Here is a 14,697-nt window from a genome sequence, read left to right on the forward strand (position 1 = left end):
ATGTCTTGGTCCATTCAGGCTGTCTTAAAAAATGCCATAGACTGCATGGCCTAAATAACATAAATTTATTTTCTAATAGTTCTGGAGACTGGAATTCCAGGATCAAGGTGCCAGCAGGATCTGTGTCTGGAGAGGGCTCTCTTCTTCGGTTGCAGGGCCGAGAGGTAGGGGAGGAGTGCTCCCTTGCGTCTCTTCTTTTTCTTCCAAGAACACTGTCACATCAGGTCCCTACTACCCTTATGACCTCATTTAACACTAATTATGTCCTTTTAGGCCCTGTCTTCAAATAAGTCACACTGGGGGCTAGAGCTTCAACATATGCATTTTGGGAGGATAGGATTCAGTCTGGTAGGGCAGCAGTACCCTTGTGCTATTTCCAGGAGATCCCTTCTCCACTTCCATGTAAACCTCCTTGTTCTTTTGGGCCTCGGCTATTCAGAGCCTCCTAGGTAACCTCAGTGCTATGAAAATCTTTGTGTGCTATTTCCATGCTTTCATTTGAGATGCCGAGACTAGCTTGGAAAAATCAAACAAGGGCTACTGTAAAGCCACATTCTACCACCTCTACTGCATGCTCAGTGTTATTCAGAATTCCTTCAAGTTACTGGGTGTTTTTTTTTATTTTCCTCTCTCCACAAAAGAACTTTACCCCCTAGCCTTCTACTGTCAAAATGCAGCTGATCAGAATGCTCTTTTCATGAATTGATTATTTGCACTGAATAATTATTTGACATAATAGCCTAATGAGTGGAAAACTCACTCTATATCTTATCAAATTTAAAATTTATCTCCAAATCTTCCATATTCTCCTTATAAGACTAATTTCTCTCAACTATGCCCTATACATTAAAGTTTTTAATAAGTATAATTAAAAATACTATAAGCAAAGTTAAAATATAAGCCATATACTGAAAGAAACAATCATTTGCAATACATTTAACCAGTGAAGAGTTAGTATCCAGCATACATAAGAAACTTCAGCAAATTAATAAGAATGGTAAACAACCCAGTTGAAAAATGGGCCAAGGTTATTAATAAGCATTTATATGTGAATAATTTCATTAGGACTCTCAGGAAAATGCCAATTGAAACAACATGTTACCTTCTTTTTAAGGCTGAATAATATTTTACTGTGTATATATACATATCACATTTTCTTTATTTAGTCATTTGTCTATGGACACTTGAGTTGTTTTCATATCTTGGTAATTGTGAATAATGCTTCAATGAACGTGGGAATACGGATATTTCTCTTACATACTGACTTCAATTCTTTGGATATGTAACCAGAAGTGGGATTGCGGAGTCATATGATATTTCTATTTTAGTTTTTTTGAGAAATCTCCATACTGTTATCCAGAGCTGCCGTACCATTTTACATTCCCACCAACAGTGTACAAGAGTTCAAATTGTTTCGCATCTTCGTCAATGCTTGCCTGTTTTATATAGTAGCAATCCTAACGGATGTGAAATGATATCTCATTGTAGTTTTGATTTGCATTTTCCTTGTAATTAGTAGTGCTTAACATTTAAAAAAATATATCTGTTGACCATTTATATGTCTTCTTTAAAGAAATGTCTGTTCAAGTTCCTTGGCCCATTTTTATTTGGGTTATTTGTTTTGTTTTATTTATTTATTTTTTTTTTCAGCTATTGAGTTGTTTAAATGTCTTATATATTTTGGAAATATAACTCCTTAGCAGTATATGATTTGTAAATATTTTTGCCCTTTTCATATGTTGCTTTTTATTCTGTTGATTAATTCCTTTGCTATGAAGGCAGTTTGTGACAACATGGATGGGCCTGGCAGACATTACACTGAATGAAATAAGTCAGTCACAGAAAGACAAATACTGCACTATTCCACTAATATGAAGTGTCTAAAGTGCTCAAACATAAGGAAGCAGAGAATGCAGTAGTGGTTACCACAGCTGAGGGGTGAGGAAAATAGGGAATTGTTTAATGTGTATAAAGTGTCAAATATGCAAGATGAATAGATTCCAGAGAGCTAGTATACAATGCTGTGCCTATCACCAACAGTACTACTTTGTGTACTTCAACATGTGTTAAGGATAGATTTCAAGTGTTCTTACCACAAAAAGAAAAATTAAAAACAAAAATGAAAAATAAAGGAACAGTGGGAAACCTATGGATATGTTTATTACCTTGATTGTGGTGACGGTATCATGAGTGTTTGCATATGTCCAAACTCATCAAATTGTACTTTACATATGGACAGTTCTTTGCATATCAATCATACCTCAATAAAGCTGTTAAAAATGTTGAAAAGTGTTTTAAAAATTCACATTCATCTGTCAAAAATAAATTGAAAACAACAAGCATGAGAGAGAATGTGAGCTCTCAAACACTACTGGTAGCTGTATACATTGGCACAATCCCTTTGAAAAGCAATTTAGCAACAGCTAGAAAAGTTGAGGATGTATATTCCACAACTCAACATTTTTTCATCTACTTATACCCTAAAGCATCTGTCATTCATGAACACAGATAATCATTGCTACATGACGGATAAAAGTGAAACCTCATAAATAACCAAAGTATGTATTATTATAGGAGTATATAAATAAAAATGGCTATATTTGTATGATAGAATATATGGGAAGTGAATGAATGTCCTTGATCTACATGCATCAACATTGATAAATTTGATGCATCTGATGACTTCCCTTGAAATTTTTTCTTCATTTAACATCCAGCTATGACACCTTGTTCTCCTCCTAAATTTTTGGCCAATCTCTCAGTCTTGGCCAGAAATCTGGCCAAATCTGGTTGATGGTCATCTCTAAAATTTCCTCTGGACTTCTTCTTCAAAGGAACATTTACTTTTTAAGTGACCTCATCAATTTTTGTGGCTCTAAATGTCAACCTGGTGCTAATGACTTTAAAGTTAGACCTCCAGCCCAGATCTTTCCCCTAAATTCCAGACCCCTCTGTCTCACAACCCATTTAGTCAACATCTCATCTGCACGTCTTAGACTTTGGCTCCTGGGAGCTCAAAGCTTTCCCCATGCAGTCTTTCTCACTTCTTTTACTGCCAAGATGATTCTGACAGTTGCTTAGATCTTTCAAAATTGATCTCCAGCCTGATCACTTCCCATCACCCCACTGCCACCTGTCTGATTGAAACCACCATTACCTTTCGCTTTTGTCACTGAAATGAGTTTTTATAAGAGGTTTCCCTGCTGCTGCCCTTGGTTCTTTCTGTCTTTTCTCAACAGGACTTTTCACAGCGATTTGTTCAAATGAATGTTGGTTGCTATCATTCTTCTGCCTAAATATTCTCCCTTGGTTTCTACATGATCTGGCTTCTGTTATTCTTAGGCCCCATCTCTTCCCTCCCTTCCCCTCTTTCCCTCAACTCCAGCCATCCTGACCTCGTCCTCTTCCTAGAGTGCACCAGGGATGCTTCTGCCTCAGTCTTTGAACTTGCAGTTCTGTGTTTGCTCATGTAGCCAAATGACCAGCTCCTTTATTTTCTTCAGAGCTTTCCTCAAGATTAGCTTCTTGGTTAATACCTCCCTGGATGCTTCATCTCAGCTTCCGATCTGAACCCTATTACTTCCTCTCCCTTTTCTTACTTAATTTTTCTTGTTAGCACTTATCAATTATAAAGCCACTGCATTAGTCAGCTTGGGCTGCCATAACAAAACACCACAGGATGGTGGCTTAAACAACAGAAATATACATCCTCACTCATCTGGAAGTTCTAAGTCCTTATCAAGGTGTCAGCAGATTGGATTCCTGGTGAGAGCTGTCTTCTTGGCTTGCAGATGAGTGGCATCTTGCTGTGTCCTCACAAGGCCTCTCAATCTCAGAGAACTATCTGGTGGTGTCTCTTTATAAGCACACATGTCCTGTGGGATCAAAACCCTACCTAATGACCTCTCTTAATCTTATTCCCCCCTTAAGTTTCTCTCTCTAAATATTTGTCACTTTGAGGGTTAGACCTTCAACATATGTATATTGGGAGGTACAAAATTCAGTTTGTAACAGCAGCCTTAATCGAATATTTCATATTTTGTTGTTCATTGTCTATTATCCTATTAGAATATAAGCTTCACGAGTGCAAAGACTTTAGTTTGTTTTCTTCACTGTTTTCTTCTAACACTTAGAGTATTTCCTGTGGCATAGAGGATATTTAATAAATGTGTATGAATTGTCTGAAATCCTGATGGGAAGTATAAAAAATGAGTTGTCATTTCATACCTAAGACATCATTTCAAAATCTTCAAATTATAAAATTGCACTACAAGTTTTTCATGAACAAGTATGTGTGTAGTAATATACTTTTTAAAAATTGGAAGACTGCCAATGTCAAGACAATTAACTACTTCCCTGAAGAGCGGAAGGAACATGAAATCAGAGTGGTTAAAGCAGCTCTAACTGTAGCTATAATGAAATAAAAGATTTAACTTTTAAAAATAAAACTTGCAAAATTTTAACATTTGTGAAACCTGGAGATAATACAGGAATATGTGATATGTTTTCATTTGTTTCTATGTTTTAAATATTTTAAGAGAGAGAGATAAGTAGAGCTCCTATAAGTGAGAAGACCATGTCTGTTTTGTTGTCGCATGTATCTCAAACTCCTAAAGAGGGTGATGGCCCATAGTAGAACCTCAGTGAATATTTGGTGAATGGATGAAGGTTCAGAATATTTAGGCTTATTTATCTTTGGTTCTGAACATAATACTTGGTACATAGGTACAGATAAACAAATATACAAGCAAAGAAGCCAGAAAACACGTAGATAAACAAAAACATGTATAAAATGATAAACAAGTCTCCCTAAGTGTCCTAGCCTCATTCTTCCCCTCTTTCTGTTCCCTTTATACTACTTAGCAACGCTGTATGTGTCTTGGCTTCCCAATTCTGCCATCTCCCTCTGTGCTCTCAACCCTCATTTACTTTTCTGCCAAAAGATACAGGCAGAAGCCACTGGAGAAAGAGCTTGGGGGAGTAGTATGTTTTATGGTCAAGGCCCTGGCCTTCTGTATCTTCTCCATACACCATGAAGGCATTTGGGACCCCGCTTTGAACTTGAACTTCTGCATGAGTCCTCCCTCCTTGGTTCTGATGGATTGTTTTGTCTAAAACTGCAGTCCTGTGGACCTTACAAAGAGTGGCAACAGAAACCTGTTCTTTGCAGCTCTGCTTAATTCATGCCAAAACCCTTTGTTAAGATCACTTTCTGTCCAGTCTCACAGCCAAATGCCCCACATTTGGCCAGATAAAGCCCGTTTTCTGCCAAAATTCCATATACAGTTTCTCTTAAAAAGAAGTGTGCTTCTACTTTTTCTAATAATCTAAAAGTCATGTGTTTATATTTACCTTTCACAGGTGATAGATTCTAGCAAAACTTGAGAGTCTCTATGTTCCTTTATTTACTATTTTGCCTAATCATGAGTACTTTAAGTATGTTTGGGCCAATCTATCTAAGTCATTTCTGCCTTAATTTGATACAAACAAGCAAAAGTCATGTTATTAAGGGGACTGTGAAAACATTCAAAGAAAGTCATTCTCTCTCACAGACTCTCGGTCCACGTTAATTAGGAAAACAACAATCAGTCTTTCACATTCACATCTGTAACCTTTTATCTCTTTTCATACTTAGCCATGGGGAAAGTGAAGACTCTAGGGATTAAAAAGATAAAAGAATTTAGAGTTACAAATTAAGATCCTTTATCTGATAAATACCAAGCCAGAAATTAGAACCCTCAACCTCACAAAACACAAAAAAATAGATTTCTAATGCATTAAAGAAGTTTAAAAACTAAATCATAAGGAACTGAATAATATATCAAGTATTTGTCAGATCTCCAGATGGCAGACTTTCTTAGTTTAAAAGTAACAGCAAGCACACATAGAAAAAAGTGGACTATTTGGCTGCATAGCCCTTTAAAACTTGTGTATGATTTTTATTTCAAAAAGACAAAAATACATAATTGAAAACAAAAGATAAACAATAAAGTGAAGACACTATTTGCAACAAATATAGTATCTTTTATTATAAAAAGAGTCTATTCCTATTGATGCCAAAACACTAAGACCCTTTAAGCTAATAAAGAATCGAACAACCTGGGCAGCCAATTCATAAATGAGAAACTACATTTATTATAAAAGTAAATTTAAAAATCCACCCACTTATTAATAACAAAGGAAATCAATTTAACAAAAAACATTTAAAGTAATATTAAGAAATCTGTTCAAATTTGGTTAAGCAAGTAATATTATATATTACTAATTGGAGTGCAAATTGAATTACTGTGGAAAACAATCTTAAATTTAAAAATGTAAAAGTCTTCCTAATTATTGACCTAGTAATGCCATTTCTCAGAATTTAAGAAATGATTCTAGTTTACAGTCCCACCAACAGTGTAAAAGTGTTCCTATTTCTCCACATACTCTCCAGCACCTGTTGTTTCCTGACTTTTTAATGATCGCCATTCTAACTGGTGTGAGATGGTATCTCATTGTGGTTTTGATTGGCATTTCGCTGATGGCCAGTGATGATGAGCATTTTTTCATGTGTCTTTAAAATGATGAGTTCATGTCCTTTGTAGGGACATGGATGAAGCTGGAAACCATCATTCTCAGCAAACTATTGCAAGGACAAAAAACCAAACACCGCATGTTCTCTCATAGGTGGGAATTGAACAATGAGAACTCATGGACACAGGAAGGGGAACATCACACACCAGGGCCTGTTGTGTGGTGGGGGGAGGGGAGGGGAGGGAGGGATAGCATGAGGAGATATACCTAATGTTAAATGACCAGTTAATGGATGCAGTGCACCAGCATGGCACATGTATACATATGTAACAAACCTGCACTTTGTGCACACGTACCCTAAAATGTAAAGTATAATTTAAAAAAAAAGAAATGATTCTAAATGCAGGAATTAAAAAAGCACCTTTATAGCCAAAGCTGTGCACTGGAGTATTAATCATCACAGTGGAAATTTGAAAATAGTCTCCTAGGTTTCTGGATTATTTTAGCTATAATATATTACATTCATTTATGGCTATATATTTTAAAAAAGCCAAAGAGTAACAATGAAGGAAGACTACTTAAAAACATTTAATGTATCACATATGAAATGGATTAAGGAATATACGGGTTGGTTTATTATTAGGTAAGCAGATTTTTGGGCCAACAGCTTTCAGATGAATTGTCTGCGGTCCACCTGGTGTCGATCCTCATAGCCATGCACATGACCTTCGTGGTCTCCATGTTAGACATCTTGGTATCTAACTCTTCTAAAATTGACCCAGGGCCCTCGTTTTTTAACCACACTACCCATCTGCTCTCCTTGTCTTGGCAACCCCAAGTCTTCCTAGGTGCCTGAACCACTTTGCTTGGAGGGAACTTCCTCCTCCAGTTCCCATGGGCTCCGAGCTTTAGAAAGCCCAGATGCCAAGTAATGCTCACACCTGCCTGAGCCAGGACAGTGATGCACAATGACTGGCATTCATTTTCATCTTGGTTACACTTTCCAGTTTGTCCTGAAAAAATTTTTACTGGCTTTGGGCCAGTGCCGTGGCTTATATCTGTAATCCCAGCACTTTGGGAGGCTGAGGCAGACCGATTTGAGTCCAGGAGTTGGAGACCAGCCTGGCAACATGGCAAAACTCTGTGTCTACAAAAAAAAATAAAAAATTTAGCCGAGTTTGGTGGTACGTGCCTGTAGTGCCAGCTATTTAGGAGGCTGAGGTGGGAGGAACGCTTGAGCCTGGGAGGTCAAGGCTGCAGTGAGCCATGATGGTGACACTGCATTCCAGCTAGGGCAACAGAATGAGACCTTGTCTCAAAAGGAAAAAAAAGAAAAAAGAAAAAATACTTACTGGTTTTTACCTCTTACTAGGTTGTAGGAACTTTGGTAAGTGTTTGATGTTTATTATCTAATCCTACCAACCAAAGAAGTGCACTAAATATTTAATGTATAGTATCATACATAACTTTCTTCACAACGCTATGTCAGAAGAATGACATTTTATTGATGAGAAATCTAAAGCTTAGTAACTTTTCCCAAGCACTGTGAGGAAATAGCAGAAGTAGAATTCAAATTCAGGTGTTTTGACTTCAAAGAGAAATCATTATTTCTTATGTTCTACACTAGGTAAAAATAAGGTTTCACATCAGTCTAATCACAGAGAGAAAAGACATTTACACAGTAAGTAAATGCTTGAAGACTTTGAGGTTTCTAGGTGTTCTGTGTCTTGTCTACCCTATTCACCCTGTTGGTGAGGGAGAGATTCTTGCCCTAAATAATATAAGAAAGCCAAACACGCGAAATCCAGCACCGCACAGATGATATTGGCAGCATTATATGCATTAGCTATACTCGTAATGTCCCGAGGTAGGAGACATTACATTTCACACAACACATGGTAATACAGGGGTGTATACTCAGAAGCAAAGGGAAACAACAGGACTGTGGGAGGCAGGCTTTGTAGTAACTGGTGAGTGGGTGTTCTCTGGTTCTCACAGGAGAATGCAATTGGTTGTTTGAATAATTTTGTGGGCTGACAGGGTAGTAAAACCCGTGAGGTTGAGGACAAGGTCGGGGACAGCTGGTCTGGCTGATTGGGAGACTACCTGGGTGGGGAGTCTTTCCCAAGGAGTGACGGGAATATTTGGCAAGAGCTGGGAGCTCATGAATAGGCCTTTGGTGCCAAGCAACTCAAAGATGCCACGGCAGCACTTAAATTTTAGGTCCTACAATTAATTTTATCTAAAAAATAAGGAAGAAGATAGAGACTCAGTTTTACTTCTCTTTGTATCCACAGTAATTTCCTGCAATGTCTTCTGTTTTCTATAATGAGTCTTCTCAGTGTTTTCACCAGGAAAGATACAATGAAACTGGTAGTGGATACAGGAAAGACTCTCATTTCGGGTTGAAGTATGTCAAAATTATTCACATTTAAATGTGAATGCTTTGTATGTAAGGTGTAATTAAGAAATATTCTAGTATTAATATTTTAGTATGAAATCAAACATATTCGTTCTATACTTGAATAAACAAACTACCTAAAAATGTCTTACTACAGACAATGAACAAAGCATGATCCAGAGTTTTCATTGAGATTTAATTATTTTAGTTAAATTTCACTCTAAATCTTGTGTGTCCTCTGAACACTACCCTAATTAAAACACTACCTGAGACAATTTTAAAATGTCCAGGACATTTGAAGCTTGTGTTCTATCCATTCTTATTTAGTGTCTTACCTTCAGGTACCATTTGGAATTCTTCAACGTTTTCTACTATTTTCAATTAAATACTAGTTTATGAGACCAGAAAGACAATTCATTGGTGCCTCTCAAAATGAAATGGATGGACCGATCACTGAATGACAGTCCCTGGTGGTAGGAGATTTTTAATGAGCTCTGCAAGTGATTCTCATGCATGCCCAAGTATGACAAAGACAGTGGTCTAGAAATGCTTTTATTTCTATGGTTCAACGTGGCTCTACATCTATTCCAGCTGGAGGTGGTAAAAACGGAACGGGCTATGAAAGATTTGCATATGTGCATCTCTCTTTCTCCTATTCCTGTGTGACCTTGGCAAGTTACCTTTCTTATACCTCCTCTTTCTTGTCTGTAAAACAGAGTTAACCTACAACATTAAAATATTGTTCTAATAATAATGAGAGTAAAGAAGACAGCTCAGAGCGAGCACACACTGTGCGCTGAAGGATGTTATGCTTTCCCCAGTCTCTTTCCTTCCTAACAACCTTATGAGAACCCCTGATACAACTCAGGTGTGGTGAGTCATTCTTCTCATTGCTTATCTGCCAGACCACAAGTTATACATGTAATTAGGAGTATTTTACATGAATTGAGTGTCTCTCAAGTACTAGGTACTTGTAGGTTAACTCATTTAATTCTGAGAATAATGTGACAAGGCTGATTATTATACATCCAAATCAATCTATTTACAGATGAGGAACCTGAAGAAGAGAGGAGTATTTAACTGGCTCATGATAATGCTAGTTAAATGTTGAAACTGAGACTCAAGTTCAAATCATCCGGACACCCATGCTTGTCCCACAGTAGCAGCCTAACAAATGCAATTATTCTATTTTATTTTTCTACAAAGCAATTTTAAATCATCTCAATTTTTCCCCAACTTTATGAAGGTATAATTGACTGTTTAAAATTGCATTTAAGGTGTACAACGTAATAGTCTTAGACAGGTAGATAGAGAGATAGACCTTGTGAAATAATCATCACAATCAAGGTCATTAACATGTCATGCTCTTGATTTTTAACACCTTAGTTCAAGTATCTCAAACTCATATGCCTAATAGGACCAGGACAAAATATAAATGAATGGCTGAATTGTATTCAGCTGACAGAACGACTGGTTTATATATTTTGCCACCATTTTTCTTGAAACACATAATTCTGTAAACCTAACTTTTCTTTCCTTACTTTGATGGAAATATAGTTACAGGGAAAACCAATGGTATGAAAACAAAGAGAAATGGCAACTGAACTTTGGCCTCAGTGCTGGTGCCAAAGAAGAAAGTGACAAAATAACCGCCAATGTGATCCTAAGCTTCACACCTCATCTAAGATGCACAATGGCCACCAGCTCCAGCTGATGCCTGCTGTGCTGCAATTCTGATCCCAAGACTCCAGGTGTTCTGGTTTCTAAAGAGAAGACAGAAATCTGGATTTTAGTTTGAAATTTCACAACTTTTGATTGTTGGTCTGAACTAATAAAACAAAACTAACAGGCAAAACAACAACCAACTCTTGTGCTGGCCAAACGAAGCATATTTGCTGTCCAACTCTAGTCCATTGGTGACTGGTTTTGGACATCTTTTTTTGATGAGCAATAGGAAACACCTGAGGTCTGCAGCATTTTTATTTACCTATGGAAAATATTTACATTAAAAATGACCTAGGGGCAAGGAGCTTTTGCATCAGCTCTTTCTGTTTGAAATGAAATTTTTGTTTTGGCTCCTGGTTGGTTGGTTTTAGCTCCAAAAAGTTTTTCTCAATCCTTCTATTAAATGTTTTCCACACAGAGGCAAGGACGATGTTTTCACAGTTATTGTGATAGGGGTCAAGACTATCGCAACAGGGGAGGGAAACTGAACTCAACTCCACTGAAACAAAGGTCACTCTACTCTTCTACCTTGTTTCAAAGCTGTCTGAAGAGATCCCATTTCTTTGTTTATTTACGGTTTGTCTTTCCGACTGGAGATGGTTTCCAGTGAGTAGGAAGCTTGCTTATCTTTTTCACCATTGTATTATCAAATTCTAGAACAGTGTCCTATACCTAGTATATGTTCTACAAATATTTCTTCAGGCACAGTAGCAGTTACTTATTGAACAGGCACTAGATCATCTGGAAATAAGGCACTCTATGGCTTAAAAGTCCTGAATAAGCAAGGGAGGCGACTGTGCCCTCTCCAAGGCTGACCACCCAGTACATCATAAATAAACATGTGTGAAGTGAATGCTTAGTATATTACAAATAACTCAGATTTGTTTAATTTATACTTAGCCTCCTAAAAGAGGCTTTCTTGGGTTTAAGATCCACAGTCTTTGAATGTGTCAGCACATTATGTGCCACATCATTTCAGAAAATGCATATTTGATTTGACCACAGTTGCTAATAAAAATGACCTTTTATAAAATCATTTGCATAGCATGCTCATAGGACTCACTTACTTTGTTAGGCAATTAGTCCATCATACTTCCAAAAATAATACATTTTATATATATGTTAATAAAAGCAATTTAGATGTCTCAGATACACTGCAAAGCTTTTGTAGATGGAACAAAATTTGGCTTTTCATCTATACATACTCAAATGGTTTCTTAATAACTCAATTATCTTTGGCTGATTGATTCCAGGAAATTTGCTAATTTTTTTCTCAATAGTACTGTGATATTTTACATTTCATATTACTTTAATTTTTAAGGAACAAAGGGCTTCTCGCTTTTTCTAAGTGACATTTTGTCTTTTGGCAATGCCAACTATGAACTGCACATGGCTAAACTTGGATTCTTAGAAGTAATAGAAAATTAGCATAATAAACTCCATGCATGACCCTTAACTGCATCTGCATATTTAAAGAAAAACAAATATAATAATAAGTTTTCATAACAGGAGCTTCTGTAAAGTACTGTTATATGAAGATAGGAGTTGGCTAATGAAATTGTGGATAATATCAGTTACTATTTGGCTTAAAGCCTGCCTTTTAAAATACTCACTTTTATTATCTTTGGAAAGCTAAGGGCTTGTATTTGTTCTCTCCTTGTGCCTCCATCAGCTGGGTGTTTCTGAGTGGACAGAGCCCTTACCTCTGGATTGACAATCCTGTGAAGATATGGCTTGAGCTTTTTTTTTTTTTCTGAAATTGGATTCTGGAAGCTTAAAAGTAGTCCTGTTACATACGTATACAAACCTGGTGCACTACAATAAATCATTTATTTAGACTAATATGTCCAAAGACGTCAGAAGAGCCCTAGATAAAAATCTTTGGCAACTATAATAAAATTTTGTAGGAATACAGAAATAACCCTCCGTAATCTGATACATCAAAATAATCTATTTATGAAAAAATATTTGTCATGTTTTCATGAAGTTGCAGTATTTTTCAATCAATATGTGCTAAAACAAAATCACATAAAAAGATAGTGAAAAGTGTGCTGTATGCAACCAATCATATACAAGATTAAGAAAATTATATACCATTATAGGACAATGATATGGTTTGGCTGTGTCCCCGCCCATATCTCATCTTGAATTGTAGCTCCCATGAATGGGAGGGACCTGGTGGGAGGTAATTGAATCATGGGGGCAGGTCTTTCCCATGCTGTTCTCATGATAGTGATAATTCTCATGAGAGCTGATGGTTTTGAAAAGGGGAGTTCCCCTGCACACGCTCTTGCCTGCCACCATGTAAGACATGACTTTGCTCCTTGCTGGCCTTCCACCATGATTGTGAGGCCTCCCCAGCCATGTAAAACTGTGAGTTCATTCAACCCCTTTCCATTATAAATTACCCAGTCTCGGGTATGTCTTTATTCGCAGTGTGAAAACTGACTAATACAGACAGTCTTTAACCTTTCTTCTACTCACCAAAATCTTCAGCACCTTTTGTTTGAGGAGGGGATTGTGCGAAAGACTGGAGCAATCACTCATCATGTTACAGCTGCATTGTCTTTGCCATGCATAGCACCTTGCTGCAGAATCTTACTGTATGGCTGCAAGAACTCCCCGAATGGCCATATATTTAATCCAGTAGAAAAGCTTGTCAAACCATGCAAGTACCATTTGTTCTGAGCGCTCGTCTGCCTCGTCTATCCTGATGTCCTGATCAACGCTAATTCAGTCATTTCCATCATTATCCCTCTTGCTGGTTCAGTGACAAGAATGCTTATAAATGTACTTACAGCAAAGAAAACAAAGCCATGATATATTCTAGCATATTCTAACTTTTTCCATATTATTTCCTTTTCACATGTTAAAGAAAAATTCTACCAGATGGAGTTAAACAGGCACGAAAGATTTTATTCAAGGGTATTGCAAGAGGGATCAATACTGTTTTAACAAGGAAAAGAGGCTGAACTCAGCTCCACTGAAAGAAAAGGCAGGAGTGCTTGTAAGCACTGGAGTGAGCTGGTAGGAAAGGACTAGATCGCCTAAGTGGGTAGTTTGGTCAGTGTGATTAGGCTACCTTGGTTTGCTAATTGTTACTTAGGGAAGTTGGGCACTCATTCTCCCACTGAGACAGGTGCCCAGGGATTTCTGATGATTGCATTTCAAAGAGTTAGCTCCCAGGTTCAACAGAAAGACATTTTTGGGTTGTAGAAGATTTACATCTTAAATAGGCAGAGAATTTACTATTAAAAGTTTATTCTGGCGGGGCACAGTGGCTCACGCCTGTAATCCCAGCACTTTGGGAGGCCGAGGCGGGCAGATCACAAGGTTAGGAGATCGAGACCATCCTGGCTAACACGGTGAAACCTCGTCTCTACTAAAAACCAAAAAAGATTAGCCGGGCGCGATGGCAGGTGCCTGTAGTCTCAGCTACTCGGGAGGCTGAGGCAGGAAAATGGTGTGAACCCAGGAGGCGAAGCTTGCAGTGAGCTGAGATCACGCCATACTCCAGCCTGGGTGACAGAATGAGACTCCATCTCAAAGAAAAAAAATAAAGTTTATTCTAGGCCGGGTGCAGTGGCTCACACCTGTAATCCCAGTGCTTTGGGAGGCTGAGGCGGGCAGATCATGAGGTCAGGAGTTCGAGATCAGCCTGGCCAATATGGTGAAACCCCGTCTCTACTAAAAATACAAAAATTAGCCAGGCACGGTGGTGCATGCCTGTAGTCCCAGCTACTTGGGAGGCTGAGGCAGAAGATTCGCTTGAACCTGGGAGGCGGAGGTTGCAGTAAGCTGAGATCACACCACTACACTCCATCCTGGGTGACAGAGAGAGACTCTGTCAAAAAAAAAAATGTTTAGTCTAAAGTCAATGCTGTGAGGGAAAGAAGGCCGGGGCCTACAGTCTGGAAGAAACCTGTGTAAGGTTTAGTGAAACTGATCGGAACTTTAGGGCCTTACTGTATAGTCTACAGTTGTTGTCCCCAACCTTTTTGTCACCAGGGACCAGTTTCGTGGAGGGATGGTTTCCAGGATGAAACTCTTCCACTTGA

The sequence above is a fragment of the Symphalangus syndactylus genome, chromosome 1 (assembly GCF_028878055.3).
Source record: "Symphalangus syndactylus isolate Jambi chromosome 1, NHGRI_mSymSyn1-v2.1_pri, whole genome shotgun sequence".
NCBI lineage: Eukaryota > Metazoa > Chordata > Mammalia > Primates > Hylobatidae > Symphalangus > Symphalangus syndactylus.